Below are 18,613 nucleotides of genomic sequence, written 5' to 3' on the forward strand. Positions count from 1 at the left end.
TGTACGACATAACAGTTTGACATCTCTATGGGTTTGCTATGCTCACCACAAGTGTAGCTACCATCTGTCACTATACGATGTCCATTGCAATATCATTGACTGTATGCCCTATGCTGAACCATGTATCCCTGTGACTTATTCATTCCATTACTAGAAGCCTGTGTCTCCCATGCCCCTTCACCCATTTTGTCCATCCCCCAATCCCCCTCCTCTCTGGCAACCATCAGTCTGTTCTCTGTATATACAGGTCTGCTTCTGCTTTTTGTTGGTTTATTCATTTGTTTTGTTTTTTAGATTCCACATATGAGTGAAATCATATGGTATTTTCTTTCTCTGTCTGACTTATTTTCTTCAGCGTAATACCCTCTAGGTCCATCCATATTGTCACAAATGACCCACTCTCATTTTTTTCATGGCTGTGTACTATTCCATTCTATATATATATATAATTTTGCTTATGCATTCATATATGGATAGACACCTAAATTGCTTCCATATCTTGGTTATTGTGAATAGTACTGTGATAAGCATAAGTGTGCATATATCTTTTTGAATTAGTGTTTTCATTTTCTTTGGGCAAATACCCAGTAGGGGATTATCGGATCATACAGTATTTCTATTTTTAATTTTTCAAGGAACTTGCACTGTTTGCTATAGTGGCCGCACAGTTTACATTCCCACCAACAGTGCATGCGGGTTCCTTTTTCTCCATGTTTTCATCAACACTTGTTATTTCTGGTCTTTTTGATTTTAGCCATTCTGACAGGTGTAAGGTGATATCTCATTGTGCTTTTGACCTGCACTTGCCCTAACGATGAGTGATGTTGTGCATAGTTTTATGTGTCTGTTGGCTGTTTGTATGTCTTCTTTGCCAAAATGCCTATTCAGGTTCTCTGCCCTTTTTTTTTTTTTTTTTTTTTTGGAGACACAGAGACAAAGAGAGAATGAGTGGGCATAGGGGAAGAGAGAACCTTAAGCTGACTCCATACCCAGTGTGGGGCCCGAGGTGGGGCTCAATTTCACAATCCTGAGATCAAGACCTGAGCTAAAATCTAGATCAGACACTTAACCAACTGAACCACCCAGGCGTCCCTCTATCCATTTTTTAATCAGATTTTTTGTTGTTGAATTGTGTAAGTTCTTTACATATTTCGGATATTAAACCCCTTATTGAATACATCATATTTAGGTTGTCAGATGTAAGGGATCATATATATGCACATGCATATATGCATATGTGCATTTGTGTATGTGGTATGCATGCATATATACAAACAAAAATGTCTTTAAACTGGTCATAAAACTGAGTGGTAAACACCCATGTATCTACCTGCTTAACACCCAGACTAGATTGTTCCATAGTGTGCGCAATGAAAATCCAGGTTCATAAAGAAAAAAAAGATGGTTTTGAAACTCTGTTGAATCACTGAAGAAAAACTAAATTGTATTCCATCAGATTTAAATCATAATTAGGTTTTGAACAACAGTACTCAGGGTTTTGAGTAGATTAAATTTCTATCTACTCATCACAGCCCCAGAAATTTCTATCCCTGAATCTTTCTTGATTAAAGCCTTTTGTTCTGCCCTTTTCCAAAGGTAGCTAGGCTGGAGCTGAGTGTGGTATGCATGGTCCCCTGAAGTCCTGCTCTGGCTTCAAGAAGACCGTCCTCCTCTATCTTATGAAATGCATCTGACTTTGGCTGCAGGCCACAATAAGGAACACATCAAATACCAGGAAAAACCACGTAATCCTAGAATAAACTGATATCCACCCAGCTGAACTCGTAAGAAAAATTTACAGGCACAGAGTCAAGTAAATAATCATAAGCGTTGTATTTTTTAATACATATATTTGTTCTAGCCAGTCAGTCACTCCCTCTATTCATCATGGTTTCTTTTAACATCTGCTCGATGATTTCTCATGAAAAACACTTCCAACGATGTTCAGCTATCATTATTATCGACTGAGATAGCTTCGGGGTTCATACAATTCGTTTTTGATTTTTTTTTTAAATATATTATTTCAAACATGTAATTTCTTAAGGCTTATTCAAAGTTGGGGAAGTATTTTCCTTAGAAAAAAGTAAGGAAAAATCTATGACCTTGGCTTTTTTTTTTTTTCCCCTGCCCTCCTTTCTCTACCAAAAGGAGCATGTGGTAAAGTGCTTGCGCCACAGACACTGGCCTTTTCTTCTTGTGGAAAAAAGGCGCTGCTGTTTTACGGTGGCCTGGAGGCCCAAGACAGCTCGCTGCCAGGGGCTCCGCGCTAATGGGTTCACCAAGCACGCAGCACCAGCTGGGGAGCAGAGGGGCTGAGCCCGCTCACCATTTGTTTGCTCAGCAACCTGGAGCCCAGGCTTTCTGCTCTCCAGAATCGTCCTCTCTCCTACCTCTTCCCTTCCTTCTTTTCCTCCGTGCCTCCTAATCAGCGACTCTGCACAGAACGTATCAGGGGTTTCCCGTGACGGTCGGAAAGGGCAGTTTTCTTGCATTTTGTGTGAGAGCTGCCATAAATAAGCGATAGGGAGAGAGGAGCCGGGTTGTATTGAAACTCACAGATATTTAGGCCACATATTTCATTTATCTGCTGTTGCCCCATCTTTATTGTCAATATTAGCCATAAGATTTAGTGACAGACGTGTTTACGGCTGTGTCAGGCTCTGAAATTAGTCTTGGCTCCAAGACTTAAAGACCTTGTAAACTTTTCTGTGCCACTCTTGGTACATCTGCAAATGCAGGGATGAGATAAATACAAAAGATTATGTGGGAGGGAGCCCAGCTTATGCTTCACACTCAACACATCTTTACTTGTGTTATGATGAAGGTAATTGTATAGTATGCTCAATAAAAGTAGAAATATCTCATGGTTCTTTGAAAATATTAACTTAATACATAAAAATATACATTTTCCATCTAAATTCACTTGATTTCTATGTTAAAATATTTAATGAGGACATATTTTGGCAATACTTGGAGAAGTAATTTTAGATCAGATTAAACCGTGAAGTATAATTTCCTGAAATTAAAAGAAAAAAAAGTGTGTGTTTGGGTTTTTTTTGTTTTTGTTTTTGTTTTTGTTTTTGGCTCTAACTCCAAGCTGTTTATATCTGTAATTTGATTCTTGAATTTGGAAACTTATTTAAAAGTCTCAGAACTAAGAGTATGTTTCATATTACTAGATCCCTAGTGTTCAAAATGTGATCCCTGAATCGGTAATAATGGTATCCCCTGGGAGCTTGTTAGAAACGCAGCATCTCAGGCCCAAAGCAGGACCCAGGTATCAGAATCTGCATTTCAACAAGTCTTCTGGGGGAGTCATACACATAGGCATCTTTTTGCATCTGTAGAGGGATAGTCCTTCAACATTGCTTGAACGTACCAAGTAACAAGAAAATCTCTGTGTGTTGAGACAGCGCATGCCATCAGTGGGTAATTTAATTATTGAAAATATTTTTCATGTTTGCAAAAAAAATTACGTCAAAAGGATAAAAATGTTGACCTTTCTGTAACTTTAAATTAGTTATGTTGCCTTCTTATTTCTGAGCAAAACAGTCACAGTCCCATTCAGAAAGGTGACAGTAAAGCATTTTAAAGAAAAAAAATCACACTTCCTATTAGTCCTTTTAGGTTTCCACTAGGGATGGGCAAGCTACTGCCATGGGCCAACTCTGGCTAGCTGCCTATTTTTGTAAATAAAGTTTTATAGAAACACAGCTATGCCCATTTGTTTTTATATGGTCTCTGGCTGTGTTTGCGTTACGACAGTAATGTCCAGTAGTTGCAACAGAGACAGTATGGCCCACAGTGTCTAAAATATTTTCTACCTGCCCCCCTTATAGAAAAAAAGTTTCCAAACCCTGGTCTACACTAAGCATTCCCATTTTCTCCTACAACAAGTATTTACCAAATTTCATGTGTGTGTCGGGCACTGTGCTAGAGATTGGGGTTTTAGCAGTGGAAGGAACCCCTGCCTTCAAGATCGTCCTCAGCGTTTTCTTCCTCATATACGATTACTTATAAATATCATCTTAAATATAATACCTGGATTTGAATTCGAATGAGAGTAATGAATATAGAATAGCAAGATATTTATTAGTGAAGAATATAGTACAGAGGAAAATATCTATTCTGGTATGAATTTGTTACTTAGTGACACCCTTGGATGAATCATTTTTGCATCTTTAGTTCATAACCAAATTTTTGATGAGCAAAATTCCAATTAATAAATGTGTATGCACGTTTGTTCATGAACCTCTTTGCAATCCAGCTCTCTTTTACCCTGTGTTTGCTGAATTATTTTATTTTAAAATGAAAAATAATTAAATAGAAAGAAACCACAGAATCACATAGACCTACACTTGACAGGAGAGTTAACTGTGCCTCCTGGTATTTTGACCTTGGAAGAAAATACTTGCTTTCTAAGAACTCCATTTCCTAATATATATAAAGTGAATAAAATTAGTAACCACCTTGCAGGATTTGAGGAAAGAACAATTGAGGTGGTGCCCACGTGTGCAGCACTACTCCCTGGCCGAGTTTGTTTTCTCCACATTCAATCAATGTAGTTATAAATATTCACTAAACAAAAGGCCCAAAGGTGGAACCCCGTAGCGCATCAACTATCACTTTCTTCCAGGCAATGACTTCTTTAACTTTTTTTTTTTTTTTTTTGGTAGAATTGTGGATTCACGTGGAGCTGTAAGAAATAATACAGAGGTCTCTACCTGTCACCTGGTTTCACACAATGGCAACCAAGTCTAGTACAATGTCACAACCAGGAAAATTGGCATCCATGGACTTATTCCTATCCCAGAAGTTTTATATGCATTCATTTGTGTATGTGTGGGGTGTGTGTGTGTGTGTGTGTGTGTGTGTGTGTAGTCCCAGGCACGTGGATCACATGCGTCGGTTAGTGTGATTATCCTGTCAAGACACAGGCCATTTCCATCCTGTCCCATTTTTCTGTAGTTGCATTTAGTTCTCTACCAGCCTCACTTCCTTTTTTAATTCCCGAAAATGACGAATCTATTTTTTATTTCCATAATTTTGTCATTTCAAGACATGAAATCAAATAGCATGCTTTTTCCTTAGTCACTGTGTGGATCAATAGTTCATTCTTTTTATCGCAGAGTTAGGCCAGTGTTCCTCTTACTTAGAGATGCCAAGTATTAGTGGCGTGGTGTTGGGTGGTGCTAGTGGAGGGCCTGGAACCCAGCTTAATCATCCTCTCCTGGCCCCTGTCCACCAGTGCAGCACTCCTAGACAGTGCAGGATAAAATCAAGAGCTCCAGGCTAAGTAGGATATATTTTAGCTTGAAATTAACAAACATAGTGGTTATAGGGTTCGTGTTCTTTGTTTTATAAGTTTAGCAACTCCCTTAAAAATGTGGAAAAGTTTAGTTTGTCCTGACTTTTTCTTAGTCAATCCATCCTGGATCCTAGTGATCCAGGATCTAGGATCTTGTTTCTTCCTGGGGAAAGAGGGTGCAAGTGATCATGAGAGGCTCCTGGTGTTACTCAGGGTAGCTCAGCAATGTCCTCAGTGTGATCCTAATGGATTCTGATTGCAAGGACAACAAGGGGGAAGGGGGGCATTCCTGCACACCCCTAAGCAATTCTCCAACACCAGCTGGGTGTCCTAAGATTTAACTCAATTCTGACACGGTCTACAGGGAATCAGCATAATATCGCACAGGTTAAGGGCTCAGACCTACAACTCTGCACTCCAGTTCAGATGACAACCACGGATCTATGTTGTTACCTGTACTTCTGACCCACTGTAAATCAGAGATTCCATGACCTGTTCCTTGGGTTTAATTAACTTGCTACAGAGACTCCCAGAAGTCAGAAAACCACAGTTTACTTACCATATTACAAGTTGATTATAAAGGATGCCAAAGGATACAAACCAATGACGGGCTGAAAAAAGATACAGGGCCAGGTCCCATCAAAGGGGTTTCGGTCCTCATGGAGTTTGGGATTCAGCAAGGTGACACATGGAAGCACTCTGGTTCAGCCACCTAGAAGCACTCTGAACCCAGTTCTTTTGGAATTTTATGGAAGCTTCATTACGTAGGCATGATTGATTAAATCATTGGCCTTTGGAGATTGATTCAACTTCCAGAGCCTCTCCCTCCCTGGACCTCCAGGGATAAAACTGAAAGTTTCAACTCTGATCACAGGGTTGGCTGTCCTGGCAACCAGCCCTATCTTTAGGTGCTTTCCAAAAGTCACCTCATAAACATAACAAAAGACACCTTTATCACTCTCAGTACAGGAAATTCCAAGGGTTTTAGGAGCCCTGTGCCAGGACCAGGGACAGGGAAGAAGATCAAACGTATAGGTCTTGCTGTAACTCACAATATCACAGATGCATCAAGCAAACCGCTGAATCTAATTAGGTTTAGTAATTTAATCTATACAATGGTGGAAATAATTTCTGCTCTATAAGGTTAGGAGGATCAGAAAAAATAGATGTGGAGTTGATTCGTTGTCTAAAACTTGCAATAAAAGTATGAATATCGATATACAGGCAATAAGAGCATCTCTTCAGGAATTATGTGGGCTTACATCCCCGGTTTACCTCTGATCCACAAGCTAAGTCCCGCTCCTGGATCACCACCACCACTGCTGGAGGGGGAATATTTTCCACAGGCCCTGGGGTTCAGCCTACTTTCTCTTTCTACCTGCCTGCACTGATTTCTGATTTCTGCTTCCTTCCCTTAGAGACTAGCTTTGGAATGAAACCTGTGTCTTCAGTTTCCTCTGTCCTCACCACCCCCCAAAAAAGACACAAGAACTCATGTTGTTTCAAAGATTGTAATTTAAAGTCAACCCCAACTAAGACACAGGGATTAAACCACCAGCAACATCTATAAACTTGGAGGAATTTCAAGTTTATAGAATTATAGAAAAATGTCTGCCTTATGGCTCCTGGTTTATGGCTCTTGACTTCTTCCTGAGGCATCAAAAGGAAGCACCATTAAGTAGCATTCTCAGTTTTTTTTCCCCTGGTAACACTTCCTCCTGTTAGAGAAAACCATCGCCTGACAGTTGAGAAAGCAGTAAAAACAGATGTTGTGGGGATTGGCAAACTCAAAATATGTATTACAGGCCTGTGGACCAAAATCCCTCCCTCTCTGGGAAACATCAATTGCTACCCTTAATGCCTTCAACTGACTGGATGAGTTGAACTCATCCATCAACTGATGGATGAGCCACTTACATTATTGAGAGTAATCTACTTTACTTAAAGCAACTGATTGTAAGTGTCACTCATATCTAAAATATGCTTTCACAGCAACATCTAAACTAGTGCTTCATCGAACAACTTGGCAGCCTAGTCAAGCTGGCACATACAATTAACCAACAGTGTATATTCCCAACTAAATGTACAAATTTAAGCAAAGAAACTGGAAGAAAACACTAAATGAGCAAGTAAATGGGAAGACAGACCTGTACAAAGCTTTAGAGAAATTGGTATTCCGGAATTTAAAGAAAAAATTGTTTCTACCAAAGATATGATTATGCAAGCAGGGATAAATTAAAGAGACTTTAATAGTATTGAATGTGACAAAATATTTGAGGTCGAAAACATAAGAAAACAACAGCAGATTTGTTAATTTGTAAAATGCTAAGGAATAAAGTGAGAGAGGAGATATAAAGATATGAAATAGAAAAAAGCTATACAGGAACTGGAGTAATGTCCATGGGAAAGAGAAATGACTAATAACTTCAGAATGTAGAGTAGCTGAAAGAAAGGGTTTTTCTTATTTTGTTATTGAGATATAGGATGGGGAATGTTTAGAATGTAGGTTTGAATTAAAAATTCAGAGAAGAGCTAAAATGTGTGAAAATAAGACAGAGTGCAACCATCCCAATTATAATCCTACTCCCACAAAACTGGTCACCTGGACTCTCTCCACCATCCCTGAGATGGTGTCCTCCCAAGAAATGAGGTATTTTTCAAGGGCTTCAAGGAAGGTCCTAAACCAGTGTGTCTTGTTATCTGTATGGTATCTAGTCCTTTGTCCTCCAACTCTTTATACTCCTCATACATATTGTCCTCTGACAGTCCCATTGCCCAGTTATAAGAGGACTCAAAAATGTCTCCATCTCTCAAGGATACACATTTTGTCACTTTGTGTTCTAATTCCTGGTGTAATAGTGATTTCCTCAAGATAACAGTTACTATTTATGTACTACTTACTTGATTAATGCAACTGATATTGGGTCTCCACCCTAGGCCATACATTGGGTTTGATGTCAGAGTTGTTGGTTAGCACCAAACAAAATGAAAGAGCATTTTCCCTGCCCTCATAAAACTTACAGACTAAGTAGGTCAACACAGACTTTTAAGTCCTAAAATAAGGGAGTTCTTCACCTCCTTTATATATCTCAGCTTTCTCATCCAAATTTTGATCACACCATATGCATACTTCTAGAATACATTCCCAATCCCTTTGACCCCCAATGACAACAAAACTCCCTAAAATTCCCTCAATTTTACTCTCTAAACTGGGGGTTTTGTCAGTTTTCTTGACAAGGCACATTGTCACATGCTGTGGCGGTGACTTTTACGTGTCAGCTAAGTTAGGCTATGATGCCCAGTGGTTCAGTCAGACCAGGTCTGGATGTTGTTGTGAAGGGTTCGCCCCGCCCAGGTGTGATTAATATTTAAATCAATAGACTTTGAGTAAAGTAAATTATTTTTCATAATATGTCTGGGGGTTTATCCAATCAATTGAAAGTTTTAAAAGACTGAAATCTTTGGGAAAGGAAGGAAATCTACCTCACAATTTCCTTAGAATCCAAGATCACAACAAACTCCTGCCGGGATTTGCAGCCTGTGGGCCTGGCCTGTGGATTTCGGACTTCCCAGCTCCTGCAATCATGTGAGCCAATTCATGCAAATCTCTCTCTCTCTCTCTCTCTCTCTTTCTATATGTGTAGAGGTTGTTTCTTTGGAGAATCCTAATACACATACTCTTAAAGAAAATACTTTTTCTTCAATCAAAATTTTTTTCTAGATGCGACTCCTGTTTCAAACCTTTGTCAGATAGTATTTACTCCCCACTTCTTTAATGAATCTTCCCCTCCCTGAAACCACCTCCAGAGTATAATGAGATAGAAGATATTGTTTACCAGAATTTGAGGGTGAATGGGGATTAGAAATAGGTGGGTTTTTTTCCCTTTTGTTTTGTTTTGTTTTTCTGGAAGGAAGTAGAGCAAGTATATGGATTTCACATTCCAGAGGTTGTCTGTCGTGGGGAGTGGTCAAGAATCTTGAAGTTTAGTAAAGTCATGGTAGGAGTTTGGACTAAATAGTTGTTAACCAAATAGACCTGAAATGGCCTATGTAGACACCAGCAGAAACCCCAAGAAAGACCTGGACCCACCTGGAATTATGAAACGGGGTGAAACTGGGACAAATCAAGGCTCGGAGGGGGGAAGTCAGGTGTACCTACATTTATGGGCAGATCAACTCTCAGTGATATTCAGATTTCAGCCCCGATGGTCCCCATTCCTGGGATGGGATTGACAATGAGGACAAAGCAACAGTTTGTCAAACACTTGTTCCTTTTCTTGGTATGAAAAACCAATTTCCCTTACGCACAATCAGCATGGGACAGGTGGGGATCTCTCCTGCATCTGTGTTTGCAGAGCCCTTCCCGGACCCTCTGGTGAGGCTGCCGCGGGTGAAGTACACAGTAGCAAAATAGGCACTTCACATTGATGGGCTCCCAAAGTATGACTGCCATGGAGACGCCAGTCTCTTTCTCATGGAGTCAACCTACAATGGAAGAAAGAAGGAGAAATTAACCTCCAAAAGTACAGGCCCAGAATTAACACCTGAGGTTAATGATAAATGAAATTCAAGGACAAGCAAACTTAGGAGAAAGAAGAAGTTAAAAGGAAGTCAAAGACAAAAATCAGATTCCATTGCTATAAAAGCAAAAACATCGTTTTTATGCAATGATTCTATATAATCGACATGGAAAAGAAGTATGTATTCAAGAGCAGATTGGTCAAAGCTATACAGGTTGCTCTAATGCAAGAAAAAACCTGCCGAGACTGAACTGGGATTGCCACTCTCAGTAACAGTGTTACCTAGTTCACCAGTGGTTAAGCTCATTTCTCAATTGTTTGTTTAAGAAACAAGGGGGTTGAATAGGCATTTTTAAATCCTCCATGATGATAAGTAGCAACAATCAGAAGACTCTAGACTTCAGACAGGTGAGATGGGCTTTATTTCTATTCTCCAACCTTTCCCCATTTATGCATTTGGGCTGATACCTTATCGGTGTGCCTTATCGGTCTTAGCTCTTGCTACCTTCCCCAGGAAGCCTTCTCCACAACTTTATTCCATCATCAAGGGGGGGAAATTGCATAATTGGGAGATATCTATAATAGCAGAATTAGACGCCCCCCCAAAGTTCTTTTATGATACGTGGGGTGTACATGTGTCAAGATTTTTCGAATTAAGTGTTTAAATATGTGAAAAAAACAAAAGGCCTTAGCAGAATGTATGTATGCTCTTCTAATTTCTAATTATCAAGGGGATTCTAATAAATATTCGCACAATAAACGTATAATCTCTTCTTCTCTAGAATCCATAAAAGACATGGACAGGACATAAAATCCATAAAAGAATGGACAGGACAAAAAAAGGGGACCATTTTTTTGGTTCCAATATACCTGTTCAATAAATCTAGGACAGTTCCGAATTTCCCGCCATTCAATTGTAATCATCTCCAAGTAGAGAAAGTTTTGGATCAAATTTGGAGAGGTTGTTTAGAGATGATCCAAGCTTAACTGTAAAAGACTAGAAGAAGCATCATGAATTGGACATTTTAAATATGTCTTTTTAGCATTTGAGCCTCCCTCCTTCCTACGTGAGGAGATTCTCCACCTTATGTGTCTCAGTGGAAGTCAAAGATTGATTTTCACTGTAGAAGCCAAATACAGAACAAAATCAAAAGAAAACAAAAGAGGCACTCATTTCTGCACACACACACATCCTTACTCCTTGCAATTAAGCATGATCAATTAAATAAATCTGGCTGAGATTTAGCATAGGGACCTGGGTGTTCACAGAAACCCCACCCTGACAATGGTGACAGGGAAGCAACCACTCCCAGGTCCCAGGGATCACTGTGGACAGAGTGCCAATGGTGGAATTCAGGGACCAGTGACCGGTGCCAGGGCCATGGTCTGGAGCAATGTAACCTATAGTACCTGGGATTTCGGCAGAGGTGGTCATGGTGTCCTCATTGAATTTGCTCTGCGGCACCATTTTGCCTGCTTCTCTGGTCCCTGCCTGTTTTCTCAGTCTGTTCACCATGGTCTTTTCCAACAGTTTTGTGAGCTAATAGATATCTCTTTAAAAAAATTCCTTTTCTGCCCAAATTAGCTAATAATTTGACGTAATCCCATTAATGGTGGCAAAAGCAAAAGATTCCCAGTATAATCTCAATTGTTGGATGTCATTATTGACAATTATTGGTCAATACATCAAAGAAAGGAAAAAAAAAAGTATCATTAGAAAGCTTGAAGAAAGGTGGTTGCCAGGGGCTACAGGGCAGGGATAATGAGGTGTTGCTGTTTATTGGGTGTAGAGTTTCAGTTTTGCAAGATGGGAAATATTCTAGAGATTGATCGTACAACAGTGTGAATGTACTTAACACTACCACTAGCGACCTGTACACTTATAAATGGTTAAGATGGTAAATTTTATGTTATATGTATTTTACCACAATCTAAAAATATTAATTTAAGGGAAAAAAGTTTGATAGGTCAGATTATCATTATTTGCAGAATATACATATTTTTTCTCAAGGCAATGGGGGTCAACTTAAAGTATAAATAACAAATTACATATGACAAGAGGTAAAAGATCTAATATTAAAGGATAGCTATTCATTCTAATAATAATAGTTGGCTAGATAATATAATGGGAAAAAAACTCATTTATAATAATCCCCAAAAGTTTAAATACTTATTAAACATGGTGAATTTATAAAGTAAAACATAAGTAAAGCAAAAGAGAGACTTCTTTCTTTATGGTAAAGATAACAATCTTTATTCTGTGAATTCAGAACAATTGTAGAAAAACTACAAGTAGACATATTTCCTTTTGGAATTTAAGAAAATATTATCAACATTTATTAAAAAAATAAATATGCAAGATAAATAAGAAAAAATCTAAAAGAAAGAATAATGAAGCATGAGTAGATAATATACTCTATTTCAAAGCTATAATTAAAATGGATTAGCACTAGTATAGATATAATCCAGCTGACAATGAAAAAAAATAGACTGACCAGAAAAAGAAAAAAAAAAAAAAACCCACACGTGGGAATTTAGTATGTGGTAAAGATAGCACTTCAAATAAATGGGGCGAGAACATATAATTAAGTAAAAGCTGTTGGGACACATGACTAACCATTTCAGTCATTTCAAAATGGATCAAATATTTACCTGTAAAATATGAGGCCATAAAAATTGCTAGACGAACACAAGTACTAGATTCAAAAAAACACGAAAACATTTGTAAATTTGATTACTATAAATAACAACAAACTAATTTAGAATAACCTCAGTGAGATAAACAAATCCTCAAGGTGAGCTGACAACCTATAATCCATTATCTGCAACATCCTTCAGGCAAAGGGCGGGGGCGGAGGGGGGGGGCGGAGGGGGGGGGCGGAGGAAATGACGGAGGGAGGGCCCGAGAAGAGAAAGAGACCAAGAGCAGGCTGGTAGAAACTCTGCTGTTTGTTTACTATTACAGTTCTCGCCTCCTCTTTGGATTAGCATCACCCCAGGAACACTTCCTCAACCTGCAGGGACTCTTTTTCCCAAAGCAGCTTTTGCAGTCTTCCTCGCGCTCACAAACGCACCTCATTGTTCCCCCCTGAGACACAAGCACCAGCCAAGCAATGCTTCTTGCTCAGTGGGTCTCAGCCCTCTGCGGGGGCCTCCCTCCCCAAGCTTCTAAATTCGATAATTTCAAATGCTTCCCTGTCCTCCCAGCCCCAAGGATGATGGTTTCGTCTTACAGTTGCTGTCTCTGAAACACTTTCTAACTTTTTACCTTTCCAGTCCAATACATACCTAATGAACAATTTTTTTTTTTAAGATTTTATTTATTTGACAGAGAGAGAGCGTGCAAGAGATAGCAAGGGTCAGGTGAAGGGCAGAGGGAGATGCAGACTCCCCACTGAGCAGGAAGCCCAACCCAGGGGTCCACTCCAGGAGTCCAGGATCATAAGAATCATAAAGGAGCCTAAGGCAGACACTTAACCAACTGAGCCACCCAGGCCCTCCCTAATGAACTGTTCTTTATGTTCACTTAAAACACACACACACACACACACACACACACACACACACACACACACACACTTTGTTGAAATATGATTGACATGTAAGAGCTGCATATATTTAATGCATGCAACTTGGTAAGCTGAGAGAAGTATGCATCAATGCCATACACGTATCGTATCTACCAATCCCCCAAATTTTCCACCCACCCTTTTTTTTTAAATTAAATTACTTTATTTTTTAATAAGAACTACCCTCTTAGCAAAATTTTAAGTATACCAATAGTATTGTTAACTATAGGCACTACGTCATACATCAGATCTCTAGGATTTACTCATGTTGCATAACTGAAAATTTGACTAACACTTCTCCATTTCCCCCTCCCTCCAGCTTATTAACCCCCCTTCTACTGTGTGCTTCTGTTTCATTGTTTCAGATTCCTCATATAGTGGGATCATATAGTTTGTTTTTCTGTGTCTAGTTTATTTCACCTACCATAATGTCTTGCGGTTTCATCCATTTGTCACAAAGGGTAAGATTTTCTTTTTTTCTAAGGTGGAATAATAGTCCATTTATGTAAATATCACAGTTTCTTTATCCATTCACCCAATGAAGAACATTTAGGTTGCTTTTATGTCTTGGCCTTTGTGACTAATGTTGCAATGAACATGAAGGTGAAGGTAACTCCTTGAAGTCCTGAGTTTAGTTCTTTGAGGTATCTACCCAGAAGTGGGGTTGCTCAAGCACATTGCTGGTTCTACTTTAATTTTTTGAGCAGCCTCCATACTGTTTTCTGTAGTGGCCAACCAATTTACATTCCCACCAACAGAGCACAAGGGTTTCCTTTTATCCACATCCTCATCAACTATGTTGTTTTTTATTTTCTTGATAATAGCTATTCTAATACATATGAGGTGAAATCTCATTGCGGTTTTTTAAATTTGAATTTTCCTTATTATTAGTGGTGAACACATTTTCTTGGACCTGTTGGCAAGTTGTATGTCTTCTTTGGGAAAATGACTATTCAGGTTCTTTGCCCATTTTTTAATCGGATTATTGATTTCTTTGCTATTGAGTTGTTTGAGTTGCTTGTCTATTTTAGATATTAAGCACTTACCAGATACGTGGCTTGCAGATGTTTTCTCCCATTTCATAGGTTGCCTTTTTGTTGATGGTTCCCTTTGCTGTACGGTGATTTTTAGTTTGAAGAAATCCTGTTTCATTTGTTGCCTGTGCTTTTGGTGTCATATCCAAAAAATTACTGCCAAGCCCAATGTCAAGGAGCTTTTCTCTATGCTTTTTTCTAGGAATTTTACGGTTTCAGTATTAGATTTAAATCTTTAATCCGTTTTGAGTTTATTTTTGTGTATAGTGTAAGGGTCTAGTTTCATCTTTTTGCATGTAGATATTTAATTTTTTCCAACACCATTTATTGAAGAGACTATCCTTCCCCGTGTGTGTTCTTGTCACCCTTGTTGAAGACAGTATATGCGTGGGATTATTTCTGGGCTATCTGTTCTGTTCCGTTGGTCTAGATGTCTGTTTTTATGCCAGTATGTACTGATTTGGTTACTGGTGGATCTTTGTAATGTATTTTAAAATCAGAAAGTGATTAATTATGCTTGAGATATTCAATTTTGCTCCAGCTTTGTGTTGCCTGAGATTGCTTTGGTTATTTGGGGTATTTTGTGGTTTTATATTTTATTTCCATTTCTGTAAAAAATGCCATTGGCATTTGATAGTGATTAAATTGAATTTACCGATCACTTTAGATAGTATTAACCTGATTCTTCATGTTCCTTTTTAGCCTTGCACTAATGACTGTGCATTCAGAGAGATAGTCACCTCTCCTAGTCTTTAAAGTCTGGCTTTGAGAGGGAAATAACTTTCATCAGTCAGCCTACCTGGAAATTCTTGGGGTCTCTCAAGCCTTCTCTGCTGGTGCACTACTACACCCCTCTTGCTCCCTCTTGTCAGGGGAGCCTTGGAACTGTGTGCCTTCTTTCAATCCCACAGAGCTGTGTCAAGTGTGGAGAGATGCCCACTCCTTTTTCCTAGAAAGTGCCCTGAAATGCCAGCACACTGAGAGCAAGTTGCACTGCTTTCCATTTTCCCCCAAAGAGATGTCTTGGTATTGTGCACCTTCTCCTCACCCTGCAAAGCCATGCTGACGCTGAGAGTCCCCCACCCCTTGGCCCTAGGGCCGTGCACTTAGATGCTAGGATGATGGACACCTGCCCTACTTTTCTCCCTCCCTCCTGAACAGCTGTCTCAGGGTGACGCGCCCTCTCCCAATCCTGCAGGACTGAACCGGTTGCTGCAATGGGTGTGCCATCTGCAGAGATGAGCGATGCCACGGAGGCTCTGGGGGCATCAGGGGCCGGCGGGGAAGCCCTAGGGCCGGCCGCCAGGGTCCACAGTGGGGCCGGCAGGCTGGTGAGATGCACGTTTCGGTTGATATCTGGCTCCGGTGGATGTGAGCCTACACCCTTTTCCTTGTTCTAAACTGTCCTTCAGATGATCCAACCATGCCGGCTCCCTCCGCGTTTGGAGTTAGGAGAGACAGAAGTGGGTCTCTCTCTCTCTCTCTCTCTTTTTTTTTTTTTTTAAGACTTTATGCAATTATTGGACAGAGAGAAACACAGTGAGAGAGGGAACACAAGCAGGGGGAGTGGGAGAGGAAGAAGCAGGCTTCCTGTTGAGCAGGAAGCCCCATGCGGGGCTCGATCCGAGGACTCTGGGATCATGTCCTGAGCCAAAGGCAGATGCTTAACGACTGAGCCACCCCGGCACCCCAGAAGTGGGTCTCTTGAGCAGTGGCTGGAAAAGCGGGGGAAGCCAGATGCTCACTTTATTTCCTACTTTGGGAGACATTATAGGTCCCCGGGGTCTCTCTCAGCCCTGAGCTACAGCAGCTCGGGCACAGCTGATCCAGTTAACTGAAGCCCTTCCTCCTCCCCTTTTCTTTGTGGCAGATTTCAGACTTTGTGCTCCGCAGGGGTGCTGGAATCTCACATGGTCTCTGGAGCTCTCATAAAAAAATATTTTCTTCTGTGAATGGGGGTTAAATCGGTATTTCTTCAGGGAGGAGCACTCAGACCTTCTCTTTCACCATTCTGCTGATGTCACTCTCTCAGTGCTAACTTTTCCTTGTTCAAATAACGGATGCAGCTTCTTTGTCCTAAATAGTTCAAATACATTCTTTCTGCAATGTACGCTTTACAAGACGAAGATGCCCCTTTCAATTCTTAAAATGTACCTTGTTTTCACTTAGTGCGATATGGGGTTCACCCACATAGCATGATGCCTGGCACTACTCTGCGGATGAGAAAATGGGGATGCGGGGCTTGTTCCTAGAAACACCAGAATCTCCATTACACTGCCTGTTCAACTCAGCCTAGTGCAGCCGTGACTTCATACTAATTCCTCTAAGGTATCATACTTGAAGTTGCATTTTTAAATAGTCATATAAAAAACATGACTTTTGAAATACTTATACCCCTCAACGTGAAGGAATCTCTTTAATAGCAAAATGGCTGTTGGCTCTAGCAGAACGAGATGGACGAGTGTAACTAATAGTCAGGTGTACCCACTTGTACCAATCTCAGACGTGTCTTGCTAAGGCAAAGCGATCTTCCCTGATCTTTCTTGGATTATTTTCATTTTTGTTGTTTAGTTCTGCACGTATGAACTGAGAAAGATGCACTGGTATGAAACTGGTTGGTGATATAGTTCACTTTTTTTTTTTAAGATTTTATTTATTTATTTGGCAGAGAGAGAGAGAGAAAGAGAGAGCACAAGCAGGGGGAGCTACAGGCAGAGGGAAAGGGAGAAGCAAGCTCCCCACCGAGCAGCGAGCCTGACATGGGGCTCCATCCAAGGACCCCGGGATCATGACCTGAGCCGAAGGCAAATGCCTAACCGACTGAGCCATCCAGACGCCCCTATAGTTCACTTCTGATTGGCCGAACCACCTACTTGTACCTCTTCTGGCTCTGCTTCTGCTGATCCTGCCGGCATCGCTTTCATCTTATGATGAATTGCCGCTGTATCTATCCAATCTTATGATGTCATTGCTCTGATAAACACACCTCGTGTTGAGCAGCTCTGATAACATGGTCACTCGCTGTCCATGGCCATTGGTCTCCACAGGTCCCAGGGACACAACACAAGATATTTTTCAAATGGTCCATAGTTTTCTACTGTATATGGAATTCCTATAGACTGCTAGGAGGGTCTGTATGTTTATTTTCTTCTTGAAACTAGACTCTACAACATATCACCCACCACAGTTACCTCCAGAATAATAGAAACTGTCAAGGCCATATAACTGTTTGGCAGGGCTGTTTGTCCACCACCCACTGAAGAATCTTTCCTGTTCTGGTCTGTTCAAAGCTGTCAACCTTCTACAAGAGGTTTAGAGCTGTATTCTCAAGTGTAGCGTATGGCATCTCCAAAACTCAAAGGTGCCTAGAAAGCTTTATGCTTCTTTTTTAGTGCGGAGAGGCGCCTAGACACAATGATTTGCTCTTTTCTTATAAAGACATATCTTGGCATGACCAAGATCACTGGACCTTAAAAGTTCACTGATACAATGGGTTCCTGGAAGGAATGCCTGCGTCCTAAAGGCAGGATCTGGACGAACCACTAGAGCATCCCCTTGTTTCACTGCTTCCAGTGTTGGATTATAGCTTCTGTGTGTACCTTACAACCTCTACTAGGTTAAAGAGAGATTCATTTCTGATTTACCAGGTATTTACCAAAGCATTTAGAGTATATTTTCTTGCACAATATAGGTGCTCAATGAAATAATTGATGTGCTGAATTAATGTTAAACATCAGTCCAGCCAAACATTTAAATATATAATCATGAGTTGCTCTGTCATGAGTATGTATAAAATGAGAGACTGAGTGGTAAATATGCTACCATAACCAGATAATATATTAAGTAAATGCATAATAATGCTGTAGAAGTTGAGACGAAGTTACTTTAACTTTGCTTTCAGTGAATATACTTGTTTAACATTTACTTTTACATATTTTTTTAATTTCAGAATTTATTTGAATTTCCAGAAAAGTTGTGAAAGAGTACAGACAGTTCCGATAGACCCCACACCCAGTTTCCCCTTTTATTAACATTTTACATTAGTAAGATATATTTGTCATTATAAATGAGGCAATGATGATACATTATTATGAACTATAATTCATATTTGATTCTGATTGACTCCTCTTTACCTAAATCATTTTTTCTGTGCCAGGGCCCCATCCAGGATACCACATTATA

This window comes from Ursus maritimus, unplaced genomic scaffold, assembly GCF_017311325.1.
Source record: "Ursus maritimus isolate PB19 unplaced genomic scaffold, ASM1731132v1 scaffold_4, whole genome shotgun sequence".
Taxonomy (NCBI): Eukaryota; Metazoa; Chordata; class Mammalia; order Carnivora; family Ursidae; genus Ursus; species Ursus maritimus.